Here is a 16149-nt window from a genome sequence, read left to right as displayed (position 1 = left end):
AAAACATGGGGTCAGAATAATTAGGAAAGATTTTCCTAGGAGACAGCAGTCAACCATTTCAAATGATGCAAAAAGATCATGCAAGGTAAGAATTGAAAAGAATCCAGTTCATTTAGCAATAGAGTTCACACCTGACCTTGGCTCAAGTAGTTTCAATGAAGTGGTAGAGACAAAAGCAGACTGTGCAGGCTAGAGGAATCAGTGGAAGATTAAAAAGGATGTGAGGAATACAGTAAATGACAACTCTTTAGAAACTTTTAGTTATGAAGAGGGGAGGGGAACAGTTATTTTTCATTATTTCAATCAAGTAAAAGCCCTGAGCACATTTAAATAGCAACAGGAAAAAGCCACTAGAGAAAGAGAAATTGAAGAGGGAAAAAACTATTCGACTGTGACCCTGAGAATATGGGAGAGATTAGGATTCAGCACAAGGTCTGAGAAATTACCTTAGATAGGACAGGAAGACCATCTCTGCCATTATAATAGGAGGGAAACAGGAAGACTGGTGTTGATAAAATCAATGTTACAAATTTTATGGAAGGGCCTGAAAGAATTCCCTTCTGATGGTTTCTATTATTTCTGTAAAATAGAAGGCAAAGTCTTCTTCTGAGATTTGGAGAGTAGAAGGCAAGTCAGCAGTGTGACAATGGTAGGAAAAGGCCTGCCACAGAGTGAGAGGAAAAATTTGTTTCGTAAAATGAACTACAAATGTGAAGAAAGTGTAAAGGACCCAATTGAGGTTAGTGAATATAAATTTACAGCAGCCTTAATCCACACAATCAAACAAATCAAAAATAAATCTCCTATCCTTTCTTCCCCCTACCCCAATAGCATTTACATCAGTGTCTAATCACTGAAAAAATACAAACATATACAGTTTTCCAAATCTTCAGTTACGAATGTGATTTAGGAAAACATCCTTTATTTCATATCAACCAACTAAGGAGAATTTCTGCTAAAAGAAGTATCTAGATTTTGTGTGCATATACATACACACACATGAGAAACACACATTAAAAAAGTATAAAATTCCTCCTTTGTATATATTATGGGGACAATTCCAAATGGGCAATTATTTATAAACTATACAATTATTATTAACATAGACTTGTGAAAGCCCAATTAATGATTCTCTCCAAGAGTCTATGATATAAAGGAGCCAATGGACCTATATTTTCATGTCAGATACATTACTGGTTTTAGTTAGTAAACTAAACCTCTCTAAGGTTATTAACAAACTTGTCTATTAGGAACAGCATAAGACTGCTTCACAAGAATGTTGTGAAACATTATATAATGTTATAATGGCTATCATATTATATGTGCAGCTTTTATATTCTTGTGTAATAAAGAATTTCGGTGGCCCCTGTCCATGTTCCTGAGAGGTAAGCGCTACACCATTGGGATTTCCCCAGTAACTGAAGTGCCTTTGTTATTCATAGCAGGACCCTCTAATCACATCTGATAACTTACGCTGAGGAAGTAACTCATAGTGGGCCCCTAGACTGTTCATGCTAAGAGAGAACTTAGGATGGGGGTTGATTACACTAGCTAACCATCTTGCAGGTTTCAGCCAGGCGATTAGGGGAGTTGGGCAAGGGGAAGGGTTAGACGGGGAGGGGTGTTAGAAATTTAGTCACATGGGCAATGATTCAATCAATCATCATGCCTGGTCAATAAAACCCAGGACACCAAAGTTCAGGCGAGCTGGTGAGCTTCTGTGATCAGCAGTGCATTGTGTGTATTAGCACACATCGCTGTGCCAGGAAAGTACCCTGACACAACAGAAACTTTGCATCTGGAACCCTCTCAGGCCTTGCCCTACATGTCTCTCCCTTTGGCTGGTTTTAACTTGTATCCTTTTCTATAAAACTATAACCATAAATACAGGGCTTTCCTGAGTACTGACTCATTCTAGCTAATGATTAAACCTGAGGGGGGTCCATGGAGACCCCCAAATCTGTATCCAACAGTTCAAAAGTGAGGGTGGCTCTGGGATCACAGGAACTTGTAGGTGGCGTATGAAGTCGATTCAGTCTAGTGAAAGGCTATGCCCTTAACCAGTTAGGTTTCACAGAGTAATTATATATGATATAAAATATTTTCTGTATGTTATATAAACATTATATATAATTATTACCTCTCAGAATACATTATTCCTTTAATTTTACCTTTTTCTTTTTTTTTTCCCTTAATCTCAGTGGCAAGAAGAAATTATCTTTTCCGTTTCTGTATTTTTTGTAGAAATGAGGTCTATGTTGCCCAGGCTGCTTGTGAACTCCTGGCCTCAAGCAATCCTCCTACCTCAAACTCCCAAAGTGCTGGAATTACAGGTATGAGCCATCATATCTGGCTAACTTTACCTCCTTTTAAAATAAAGCTGACTACTACTATAAAAATAAGTATTTTAATAAATCAGGAGTCTACAAAATATTTGAGAACACACATTCCATCAGTTGGGAGCAAAACATGAATTATCAGTAGAATCCCATCTACAGTAGGAATCCTATGCTAGGTATGTTAGTAACCCCATGTACTACCACCAAAAGAAAACTGAGCCAGGCCAGAAAGCTAAAAATCCCATGTGACAATACCTCAGAGACACAAGAGTTCATCATATGGAGGCATAACTTAGTACAAAGTCATAATTACATGATTTTAAGGGTTTTTTTAAATTACTTCTAAAGACAGACTACAATGACACAACTTGCAATTATAAATTCTGCTTTAAAAAACTGGTTCATTTTAAATTACCACAAATATGGACTGTATTATTTAAAACCTCCCTACCCAAAAAAAGTGCCAGGACCTTATGAATTCACTGGCAAATTCTCCTTCATAACTTCTTCCAGAGAAGAGAAAAAGGTGGGGTAAGGGGATGGCAGGGGAACACATCCCTGATGTTAAGAGGCCAGAATAACCTTGATACCAAACAAGGGTATCCCCAGAAAGAAAGATAAAAGCAAATAAAAGATATTTCTCATGAATATAGAGGCAAATGACATAATAAAATAATATTTAAATCATAATACATAAGTAAAACATATGTAAGTCAAATCCAGTGACACATAAAAAGGATAATACATCATACCAAAATTGGATTTATTCCAAAGATGCAAAGTTGGTTTAACATTTAAAATCAGTGTAATCTGCCACATTAACACAATAGAGAATAACAATCATATGATCAATATATACAGAAAAGGCATTTGATCAAATTCAACATCTGTTCATGCTAAACAGATGGGAACAAACTATTCATGTTGAATAGACAAGGAAGAAAAGAGAACTTCCTTAATCTGATAAGAGATTTTTATTTACAGCAAACATTATATCTAAAGGTAAAATATCGAACACTTTTCCTCTGAGTTCAGGAACAAGGCAAAGATGTTCACTATTACCAATTCTATTCAAATTTATACGGCAAGTTTTATTCAGAGCAATAAGACAAAGAAAAATAAAATGCATTAAGATTAGAAAGGAAAAAATAACGTTTTCATTATTTAAAGATAATGATTGGTACACAAAAAATCCAAAACAAGCTATGGAAAAATTAATAGAATAACAAAACACACAAATAAATTGGTTTCCTATGTAATAGTTAATAAACCATTAGAAAACAAAATTTGAAAACACCTATTACAATGACATCAAAACACATCAAATAGCTGGGAATTAATCTAGGGAAAAATGTGTAAGACGTCTACACAGAAAACTAAAATACACCACTGTGAGAAATTAAGGAAAACTTAAAGAATACACCATATTCACAGATTAGAAAATATTAATAAGCTGTCAATTCTCCCCAAATTCATCTATAGACAATACAATCCAAGCACAATCCATCAGGTATCTTGGGTAACACTAAAAAAGCTGATCCTAGAGTCAGGCACAGTGGCTCAAGCCTATAGTGGTTCCAGGCCAGCCTGGGCAACATAAGAAGATACTATCTCAATCAATCAATCAACGAATGGATGAATAATTTTTAAAAGTGTGGACACCACTAGAAGAAAAAAAAAAAAGAGTTGATTCTTTCTATAATTTAAAGAAATGCAAACAATCAAGATTTGCCAAAACTATCTTGAAGAGAAAAAACAGCTAGAGAACTTTGGTCAGATTTCAAGGCTAACTACAGTAGGCTGGGCACAGTGGCTCAGCCCTGTAATTCCAGCACTTTGGGAGGGCAAGGCAGGCTGATCGCTTCAGCTCAGGAGTTTGAGACCAGTCTGGGCAATATGGTGAAACCTCATCCCTACAAAAAAAAAAAAAAAATTTAGCTGGGCATGGTGGCGTGCACCTGTAGTCCCTGCTACTTGAGAGGCTTAGGTGGGAGAACTGCTTGAGCCTAGGAGGTAGAGGTTGCAGTGAGCCATGATCATGCCACTGCACTCCAGCCTGGGCAACAGAGCAAGACTTTGTCTCAAAAAAATAAACACATAAAATAAAAACTACAGTAATTAAAAGTGTACTATGCTAACAAAAAATAAGTAGACCACTCGAACAAAATAGAAAATGCATAAAAGACAAATATGTATATAGTCATCTGGTTTACAACAGAGGTGTCACTGCAATGCAGTAAGTAAATGATGGTCTTTTCAAAAAATGGTGTTAGATCAACCATATTACAATATGGGAGAACACTATTTAATCCCTACCTCACACCATATCTATTAGTCCATTTTCATGATGCTGATAAAGACATATCCAAGACTATGGAATTTACAAAGGAAAGAGGTTTAATGGAGAACTACAGTTCCATGTAGCTAGGGAAGCCTTTCAATCATGGCAGAAGGCAAGGAGGAGCAAGTCACATCTTAACGTGGATAGCAGCAGGCAAAGAGACAGCTTGTACAGGCAAACTCCTGTTTTTAAAACCATCAGACCTCCTAAGACCCATTCACTATCACAAGAACAGCACGGGAGAGACTCACCCCCATGATTCAATCATCTCCCACTGCATTCCTCCCACAGCACATGGGAATTATGGGAGCTACAAGATGAGATTTGGATGGGGACACAGAGCCAAGCCATATCATTATACATAAAAGAAAATCAATTCCAGATGGATCATAAATCTAAATGTCAAAGGTAAAACAATAAAGTTTCTAGAGAAATAAAGAATATTCTCATTACCTCGAGATAGGAAAAGATACCTTAAAACAAGAAGCTAGATGGTAAGGGAGTCTGAAAAATATGATTAGCAGAATCTGTCCCAAAGAGTAGTTTATAAATGTAGAGCTGGAAATAACCATCACTGAAAAAATTTTCATAACCTGATAAAAAGCATCTATGTAAAATCTACAGGAAATATACCTCATACAAAATCAGAAACAAGACGTGCACTATCATCACTTCTAAGCAAATAAAACTGAAACCGCTAGAAAATGTAATATGGAAGTAGGAGATACTAAAAACTGTCATTATTCACAGATTACATGATATTTATGGGATAGGCTATGTAAACTAAGAAAGTTAATCATGTTGCATACAAGATTAGAGTACAGAAGTCAACTGAGATGAATGTGAACAAAGCATCAGACAATGTAGTTTTTAAAAACGTATAATTAACAATGGCAATAAAAACTACAAGTTATTTGGAAATAAATCTAATGAAACATGTCATAGTCCTTTACAGAGAAAATTATAATCCTAACTATAATTTATAAGATCTAAATTAATGCAAAAGCATAACATTCATGGATTTTTTTTTTGGTTTTTTTGTTTTGTTTTGTTTTTTCCTTCTTTTGAGACGGAGTTTCACTCTGTCGCCCAGGCTGGAGTGCAGTGGTGCGATCTCCGCTCACCACAACCTCTGCCTCCTAGGTTCAAGCAATTCCCCTGCCTCAGCCTCCCAAATAGCTGGGATTACAGGCATGCGCCATCACACCTGGCTAATTTTGTATTTTTTGCAGAGATGCAGTTTCATCATGTTGGTCAAACTGGTCTCTAACTCCTGACCTCAGGTGATCCACCCACCTCAGCCTCCCAAAGTGCTGGGATTACAGGCATGAGCCACCACGCCCAACTACATTCATGGATTTCCATGTCAGGATAGGTTAGTGATAATAACCCCCAAGTCTCCATGGCTTAAAAACAACCAACATTAGTTTCTCACCTGGACTACGCCTCAATCATAGATCAGGAGGAGGGCTCTGCTCACTGGAGTTGGTTGACAGAGCCAACAACATCTCAAACACTGCTAGTAAGTGCCATATCCTCAATCCTTCTGGCTCAATTCAACCCTTCTGTGGTGAAACTAATCGCATGTCCTTCACTCTGTCCCAGCACTAAATTCTATTTTGTGCCCAAAAGAGAGAACTAGAAATATCTGGTAAACAACACTAATGCTCACAAATAAACTCAATATTGCAAAGATGGAAGCCCCCCACAGTCAAACATTCTCTACAGAAAACAGTGCTTTGTGAAAGCTGAAAAAAATTATAAAATTCCTATGGAATATGAATGGAACAGAATATGTAACAGCAAAAAGCCAAGAATAACTGTCAATTTTCCATAAAAGTGAGGTAGGAGTGGCTCAATCAGATTTCAAGACTTATAAAGCTATGACAATTAAGATTCAGTGTGGCAAATGCAACTGTCAGCACATAGACAAATCAATAGATTAAAACAGAGAACACAGAAAGAGAACTGGGAATACACGGAAACTTGAGATTGACAAAAATGCCATTAAGAATCAGAGAAGAAAAAAATGGACTACACATCAGAAAAAAAAGATTCAAATCTAACAGTACCAAATGTTGGCAAAGATAGGAAACAAATCAAGAACTCTGGTTCACTACTGATGGGGTACATATCAATACAATCTCTGAAGAGCAATTCTGCAGTAAAGACATCCCTAGCATGGGGGGAGGGGGGAGGGATTGCATTGGGAGTTATACCTGATGTAAACGACGAGTTGATGGGTGCTGACGAGTTGATGGGTGCAGCACACCAACATGGTACAAGTATACATATGTAACAAACCTGCACGTTATGCACATGTGCCCTAGAACTTAAAGTATAATAATAATAAAAAAAAAAAAGACATCCCTAGCAAAGTTGAAGAGGAACATACCCTTCCACCTAGTAATTCTGCCATTCAAGAAGCCCATCTACAAACTGTTTATCACCAGTCAGCAAAGAGATAAGGAACACCTTTTATTGAAAAAGTGCTGGTAGAATAAGAAGTGTTAAATAAATTAACAGCGATAGTTGATTTACATTTTGAGGCAAGTTCCTTATTTGCCAGAAATAATTCCCCAGTGCTCAGACAACACTTTATGTAACACTGTCTTAGAAAAAAACTCTCCCAGGGGCTGAGTGTGGTGGCTCACGCCTTTAATCCCAGCACTTTAGGAGGCTGAGGTAGTCAGATCGCTTGAGCTCAGGAGTTCAAGACCAGCCTGGGCAACATGGCAAAATTCCATCTCTACAAAACTAAAAAATTAGCCGGGCATGGTGGTATGCACCTGTAGTCCCAGCTACTTAGCACTCAGGAAGCTGAGGTGGGAGAATCCCTTAAGCCTGCAATGAGTCGTGATCATGTCCATGCACTCCAGCCTGGGCAACTGAGAACTGAGCAAGATCCTGTCTCAAAAGGAAAAAAGATAAAAGGAACTCTCCCAGGAAGAGACAAGCACAAGGACACATGTGTGAAAGTGTTCACAGCCCAGGATTAGTAAAAGCAAAAATATATAAACAATCTAAATATCGGTCAATAGGATAAGGAATAAATTATGCAGCGTCACATAACAACTGAAATAAATAAACAAGGATTATATGTCACATGAGCCAAGACCATATCTGAAAAATCTAATATCAAACAAAGTTAAGTTGCAGAAGGATATGTACAGTTTGGTCTCATTTATGGAAAGTTTTTAAATGCAATACATATACAGTATGATATACACATCACGGCAATGACAATCTCTGAGAACGGAGAGGGAAGGAGGGGAAGAGGAAAGAGAGGAAAAAGGGAAGAAAAGAAAAATGATATGATAAGGAGTAACACAGGGTGTTTGAATTACATCTGCAATGTTTATTTCTTTAAAAAAATAAGGCCGGGCATGGTGGCTCATGCTTGTATTCCCAAAGCTTTGGAAAGCCAAGGAGAGTGGATCACCTGAGGTCGGAAGTTTGAGACCAGCCTGACCAAAATGGAGAAACCCCATCTCTACTAAAAATACAAGGAGGCTGAGGCAGGAGAATAGCTTAAACCCGGGAGGTGGAGGTTGCAGTGAGCCAAGATCGCCCCATTGCACTCCAGCTTGGGCAACAAGAGCAAAACTCCATCTCAAAATTAATTAAATAATTAATTAATTAAAATAAAATACAAGACCTGAAGCTAATAGCAAAAAATGTAAAAATTTGACAAAGATGAGTCAGACATACATAAATGTTAATAAGGTTACTCTCCAAGACTGGGCACGGTGGCTCACCCCTGTAATCCCAGCACTTTGGGAGGCCGAGATGGGTGGATCACCTGAGGTCTGGAGTTTGAGACCAGGTTGGCCAACATGGTGAAACCCCGTCTCTACTTAAAATATAAAAATTAGCCAGGCATGGTGGCGGGCACCTGTAATCCCAGCTACTCAGGAGGTTGAGGCAGGAGAATCGTTTGAACCCGGGAGAAGGAGGTTGTAGTGAGTCGAGATTGCGCCATTGCACTCCACCCTGGGCGACAAGAGTAAAAAAACTCCATCTCAACATTACTCTCCATACTTTCCTTCATGGTTGAAATAATTCATTATTTTTAAAAGGATATATATATTCCATGATAATTTTATTTTATAATTATATAAAAAGGGAAAGCAAATACATCAGTAATTGTTCTTCTCAATACTTTTCAAATATTTTTCAGTGAAAATACATTTTTTGATTAGAAAAAAACAGCATACAGGCTGGCATATGCAGTGACTCACTCCTGTAATCCCAGCACTCTGGGAAGCTAAGGCAGAAGAATCACTGGAGCCCAGGAGTTTGAGACCAGCCTAGGCAACACAGCAAGACCCCGTCTCCACAGAAAATTGAAAAATGAGCCAGGCGTGGTGGTGCGTGCCGGTAGTCCCAGCTACGCACGGCGCTGAGGTGGGAAAATCACTTCAGCTCAGGAGGTTGAGGCTGCAATGAGCTAGATCACGCCTCTGCACTCCAGCCCGGGTAACAGAGCAAGATCCTGTACCAAAAAGAAAAAGAAAAAAAAAAGTATACAGAGCAAATATTTTTCAACAATCCATGTTTTAAAGACAAGAAAAAAAATTTCTTAATCACAGAACTTTAAAGCTTGAAAGGAACCTTAAAGCATATGAAAGAACAAAAAGAGGCAGGGCACGGTGGCTCACACCCGTAATCCCAGCATTTTGGGAGGCCGAGGTAAGTGATCACAAGGTCAGGAGTTCGAGACCAGCCTGGCCAACATGATGAAACCCCGTCTCTACTAAAAATTAAAAAATTAGCTGGGCGTGATGGTGTGCATCTATAATCCCAGCTATTCAGGAGGCTGAGGCAGGAGAATCGCTTGACCCCAGGAGGTAGAGGTTGCAGTGAGCCAAGATTGCACCACTGCACTCCAGCCTGGGTGACAGAGCGAGACTCCGTCTCAAAAAATAAAAAAAAGAAAGAAAGAACGAAAAGAACATTTGATCTCAAAGGAAAAGTATCAAAACCCTGAGAATCTTAAAATTAAAAAACAAAACAAAAATTCAGTTTAGCTCATGTTAAGTGTGACATTCATGTAGGAGGAAAAAAATCTACTAAAAATATAAATTATGTATATATACACACATATGTTTTTGTTTTGGAGACAGGGTTCTGCTGTTGCCCAAGCTGGAGTGCAGTGGTGCAGTTACAGCTCACTGCAGTCTCAATCCATTCTCCCACCTCAGCCTCTGGAAGTAGCTAGAATCATAAACATATGCCACTGCACTCATCTAATTGTTTTATTTTTTGTAGAGATGAGGTCATCCTGTGTTGCCCAAGCAATCCTCCCACTTCAGCCTCCCAAAGTACTGGGATTACAGGCATGAGCCACCACACCCAGCTCATTTATTTTCCTTTAAATAATTCAAATTTATATTATTCACCTGTCTTTAGTTTCTCTATCTAAAGACGAAGAAGGAACTCTCCCTCCTCTTACCCGCATAAAAAGAAAATGACCAGTAAAGTTTTAAGGACTTCAGTGTTGCCTACTTTTAGCTACTGATATTTCTGAAAACATTAAATCATTCCTGAGAAATAAAACTGTCCACACAAATCACACATTTTTCAGATCTCTCTCAAAAATACAACTTTAACTTCTAAATTAGGGAGGAAAAGCTATTTTCTCTCAGGACCAGAAAAGGCAATAAACCTACAATTACTTATTTTTCCCTCACATCATTATTAATGGAAAAAGCATGTTAAAAAAGAAAAAAGAGAAGAGAAAAAAGAAGAGAAGAGGAGAAGAGAGAAAAGAGGAGAAGAGAGAAGAGAAAAGAAGAGGAAAAAAAAAGAAAAGAAAAAAGAAAAGAAAAGGCAATAAATCAGTTTCCTTTCAGGACAACCTGAACATCAAAACATTCCTTAAAAATTATGCAAGAAAAGTATACCATCAAAAGGAATAGGGAAAGGATTCTATTTAAGGTAATGTTATCCCTGGTTTGGTTGAATTTCAGAGGATTCTTTCTGGTTTGTTTAATTATGTGTCATTACTAACTTCATGAGCATGAATTACTTGTGTGAATTAGAATGAGTAGTTATTTCTGAGTGACAGGTTTCAGGTTTTTTAAGGTTGCTTAAATTTTTTACAAAGAATATTATTTTTTTCTGAATATGAAAGTAAATTTTAAAATACAAATCAGGTTAGAGGTCTTAAATAGAAGCTGAGATTGAAGAGAAAGCTAAAAATATCTAGACCACTGCTAACACTACACGGTATTTTTTAAAAGATCTATCAAGTTACTATAGAAATATACTACACTATAATATTCTTTCTAAAGGTATTTACTTTCTTCTGATTCACATATATAAGTACATAAAATACATCATAGTCACAAAGCAGTTTCATATGGCCTTCTGAGCCTCAGAAAATTGTGAGGCACACTTATAGATGCATTTATAGACTCACAACCTAACTGACCTGCCAGAAGTCACTGTGTGAATGATACACAGATTCAGAAGCTGAACCCAGGTCAGGTGCAGTGGCTCATGCCTGTAATCCCAGCACTTTGGGAGGCCGAGGACCTGAGGTCAGGAGTTCGACACCAGCCTGACCAATATGCTGAAATCCCACCTCATCTCTACTAAAAATATAAAAAGTACCCAGGCGTGGCGGCATGTCACTGTAGTCCCAGCTACTAGGGAAGATGAGATAGGAGAATTGCTTGAACCCAGGAGGCAGAGGTTGCAGTGATCCGAGATCGCGTCACTGCTCTCCAGCCTGGTCATCAGAACGAGACTCAGTCTCAAAAAACAAAAAACAAAACAAATAAGCTGAACCAGAGGCCTCTACCCTCCAAGCACACACTGGAACACAGTACCTGCCTGTAAAGAACTTCTAGTAAAGCAAGTAGTAATAGCTCCAATTTACAGTTGAGAAAACAGAGCCTTGAAAACATTCTGTTGACCAAGATTACAAAGCTACTAAGTGGCAGGGCTGATTCAAATCCTAGACAGTCCAATGCTCCTTCTAGCATGCTAAATTATGACACGGTTTAAGTGAGAAAGCAGGCGGAGAAGATACTAAATCTTACTAGACAACTATATACAACATGCCTCCAAACCAGCAGAGATGCAGCAGTTACTGCAGAAAGAAGGAAAAGAAGAGAACAGAAAAAGATGAAGAGGAAGGGGAGAACGAGTAAAAGAGCAGAAAATCAAGCGCTCTTAAGACAAGGCCTTTTCCTAGGACATACCAATTCTGGGAAAAGACAGAGAGAGAGAGATTCATATCCAAGCTGAAACATTTTCAGAAATGGGAGCTCAGAAACTAAGAAAAGAGTAAGAAACTAAGCTATAAGGAATTCACAAAAATTGGATACATCAGGCTGGAAGGCAGGAAAGAGAATGGACTCTTAACAGTCAGTACAATTAGGAGTTTGAGGCTAAAACTATGGAAAAAAGTCCTAGCTGGCATCTAGATTTTGTGTATAATACTAATATTTTCTGGTAGATCAATCCTGTGAATTATAAATCTAACCAAATACTAACTGGAAGTTAAAGTCGACTTCCTCTATTTGAAATACCATCTCAATTCCCCAAAAGCCACTCTAATACTTGGCAAAACCCAAATGAAGCCAGCAGGATGCTTCTTTAAGAATTAATTAGCTGGGGCCGGGCACAGTGGCTCAAGCCTGTAATCCCAGCACTTTGGGAGGCCGAGACGGGCGGATCACGAGGTCAGGAGATCGAGACCATCCTGGCTAACATGGTGAAACCCCGTCTCTACTAAAAAAATACAAAAAAAAACTAGCCGGGCGAGGTGGCGGGCGCCTATAGTCGCAGCTACTCCGGAGGCTGAGGCAGGAGAATGGCGTGAACCCGGGAGGCGGAGCTTGCAGTAAACTGAGATCCGGCCACTGCACTCCAGCCTGGGCGACAGAGCAAGACTCCCTCTCAAAAAAAAAAAAAAAAAAGAATTAATTAGCTGGGCATGGCAGCAGGCCCCTATAATCCCAGCTATTTGAGAGCCTGAGGCAGAAGAATCACTTGAACCCAGGAGGCGGAGGTTACGGTAAGCCAAGACTGTGCCACTGCATTCCAGCCTGGGCAACAGAGCAAGACTCTGTCTCTAAAAAAACAAAGCAGCCGGGTGCAGTGGCTCACGCTTGTAATCCCTGCACTTTGGAGGCCAAGGCAGGTGAATCACGAGGTCAGGAGTTTGAGTTCAGCCTGGCCAACATGGTGAAACCCCATCTCTACTAAAAATACAAAAAATTAGCTGGGTGTGGTGGTGGGTACCTGTAATCCCAGGCACTCGGGAGGCTGAGGCAGGCGAATCATTTGAACCTGGGAGGCGGAGCAGTGAGCCGAAATCGAGCCACTGCACTGTAGCCCAGGCGACAGTACAAGACTCCGTCCCACCAGGCGTGGTGACTCACACCTGTAATCCCAGCACTTTGGGAGGCCGAGGTGGGAGGATCACAAGGTCAGGAGATTGAGACCATCCTGGTTAACACAGTGAAACCCCATCTCCACTAAAAATACAAAAATTAGCCAGGCATGGTGGTAGGCGCCTGTAGCCCCAGCTACTGGAGAGGCTGAGGCAGTAGAATGGCGTGAACCTGGGAGATGGAGCTTGCAGTGAGCCGAGATCGCCCCACTGCACTCCAGCCTGAGCGACAGAGTGAGACTCCACCTGGAAAAAAAAAGGCTCCGTCTCAAAAAAAAAAGAATGTCCAGAAATTTGATCTCTACTCCTGTTTTTAAAGAGTTACCCCTACCCCGCCTTTTTTACAGAACTCAACAGATGCAAATGTACTCAAAAGGAGAATGTCAGGCAGTCTAACAGTAAACATAAATATAAGCTGGGAATGGGGAGAAGATCCCTTATCAGAAAGAGACAATCCATCATGGTTCCTGCAGGAGCTGCCTCCCTCTAGCCAAGGCCCAAGGGGTGGCAATGAGTACCTTCCCAGGCAACAAAGTCCTGAGCAGGAGGTCCCTGCTGATGGAGTCCTTTGCTAGTAACCCTGCCCCACAGAATTAAGGCAATCAGACAGATTATCTTTCTGTTCCCTAGTCCACCAGTCTGTCCCCACAGGGCCCAGGCAGATACCCTAATCTGGAAACCCCTGCATCTGGATCCACTACAGGTCAGGCTAGAGTCTTTCTTTCTTTCCTTGGCCTTTTTTTTTTTTTTTTTTTTTTTTTGAGATGAAGTCTCACTCTGTCACCCAGGCTGGAGTACAGTGGCGCAATCTCTGCAAACCACAACCTCCGCGTCCCAGGTTCAAGCGATTCTCCTTCCTCAGCCTCCCAAGTACCATAGGCACGTGCCACCACACTCAGCTAATTTTTTGTATTTTTAGTAGAGATGGGGTTTCACTGTGTTACCCAGGATGGTCTCAAACTCCTGACCTCATGATCTGCCCATCTCGCCCTCCCAAAGTGCTGGGATTACAGGCGTGAGCCACTGTGCCCAACCTTTTGCATATGACTCCAGGCTACTTCAAACTCCCTGCCAATCCAGTATAGCCCATAAGGCTATCCCTCCCTGTTCATACTGCTTACCACCCCACACCCCCTTCCCCACAACCACATCATGTCCTCTCCTCCCACCACACACACACACACACAGAGGAAGAGGAGGAAATCATAGGAGCAGCTTGGCAAGATTGGGCCAGGTGACAAGACAGAAGCCCTAGATTTAACGAGTAAGTGCCAGACTCCTGACACTGAGGTCCACAAACACTCCTACCTTCCAAGGCCCTTTCCCCCAGAAACAGCAGCTGGCAGAGATAGTTAGAAATCGGTTTTAGGAGGTGACAAGCAGGAAAGATTACTTCAACTTGTGAAAGCTAGCTTAGAAGAAATAATACATACTATGCAAGAGTTCAGACTGCATAAAAGTCAAATGTACAATAGTTAAGATCCACCCAAAGCAGCTACTTAGAAGAACAATGCTCATCTGGGTGTGTAAACCCTAGAATGTTCTTTTTTTAAATCCCTATTTAAATCCTAGTAGTTGTAGTTTCACTTTTGCTTTCAGTATATCATAATGACATTAATATATCAATCACAAGCCCAAAAGCTCTAGGAGCTAAAGAATCTAGGAGGGAATAAACAATGTCCTCACTGTTCTTCTAAACAATTCTTCCAATCTCCCAATTTGTCATTTCTCTAAATGCCCAAGAAATAAAGATATGTGAAAATAGCAAAAACAGGCCAAAATTTATTTTAAAGTTGAATTCTGGTTTCAACATTATCCCATCCCTCAAATTCACCTAAAGAAGACATTTCATATCAGCAGCAGCAATATATATACCAAAATACAGTAGAATGCATAGGAGGGTAGGGAGAAGGGGTCCAACAGTTAAATTAGAATAGCAACAAAAAGCACTTTTGGATTGAAGCTACAAAATCCCAGGAACTCACTGGATATTGAGTCCATATCATCAGAGAATTACAATCTGAATTTATAGAGTTTCAATCAAAAGACCATCCAATATCATCCAAGAGTGAAAAGGACACCATACTCTCATTCTGCCTTAGAATGAAGTAGAATTAAATGGCTTTTCTCAAAATCACAATGCATGACAAAATGGCAGAATTAGGAACATCCAATTACCATGATGCCTCCTTCATACCTCTTTTCACAAACAGAACAACTGGCTGGGCACGGTGGCTCACGCCTAAAATCATAACATTTTGGGAGGCCCAGGTAGGAGTACACCTCATGAGTTCCAGGCCAGCCTAGGTAACACACAGAGACTCTGTCTCTACAAAAAAAAAAAAAAAAAAGGAGCCAGTCATGGTGGCACACAACTATGATCCCAGTTACTTGGGAGGCTGAGGTGGGAGGATCCACTCGAGCCCAGAAGGTCAAGCTGCAGTGAGCCATGATTGTGCCACTGCACTCTAGCCTGGGCAACAAAGGGAGACCTGTGTCAAAAATTAAAAGTAAAACAAAATGTAGTCCCAGCTATTAGAGAGGCTGAGGTAGGAGGACTGCCTGAGCCCAGGAGATCAAGGTGGCAGTTAGCCATGATTGTGCCACTGCACTCTAGCCTGGGTGACACAGCGAGACCCTGTCTCAAAAAAAAATTTTAAATTAAAAAAAAAAAACTCCATGATGGCATTCCTGGAGCATGTAAAATGATTTTTTGTGATTCTGGCACACAAAGTTATTTGTAAACGATCATCCATCGTCTTTTCCTTGTGCACAGTGCTAAATAACATCTCCAAGGGAGGTCGAGGTAGGTGGATCTCTTGAGCCCAGGAGTTTGAGACCAGCCTTCATGGCAAAACCCCAGCTCTACTAAAAATATAAAAATTATCCAGGCGTGATGGCATGCGCCTGTAGTCCTAGCTACTTGGTGGGGCTGAGGCAGGAGGATCACTTGAGCCTTGGGAGATCAAGGCTACAGTGAGCCATGATTGCCCCACTGCACTCCTGCCTGGACAACAGAGTGAGACACTGTTTCAAAAAAAAAAAGACTTCAAGTTTTATCT

The 16149-nt window shown here is 40.1% G+C and overlaps 1 protein-coding gene across 4 annotated transcripts in view; it reads right to left on the bottom strand.

The window, feature by feature from the left end:
- Positions 1 to 16149, bottom strand: part of ECPAS (Ecm29 proteasome adaptor and scaffold) — a 131019-nt gene that overhangs the window by 101574 nt on the left and 13296 nt on the right. The window lies entirely within an intron of this gene.

The sequence above is a fragment of the Trachypithecus francoisi genome, unplaced genomic scaffold, assembly GCF_009764315.1.
Source record: "Trachypithecus francoisi isolate TF-2019V2 unplaced genomic scaffold, Tfra_2.0 Lachesis_group16, whole genome shotgun sequence".
NCBI classification, from domain to species: Eukaryota; Metazoa; Chordata; class Mammalia; order Primates; family Cercopithecidae; genus Trachypithecus; species Trachypithecus francoisi.
The sequence above is the reverse complement of the archived record's forward strand: the minus strand, read 5'-3'. Positions and strand labels throughout refer to the sequence as shown.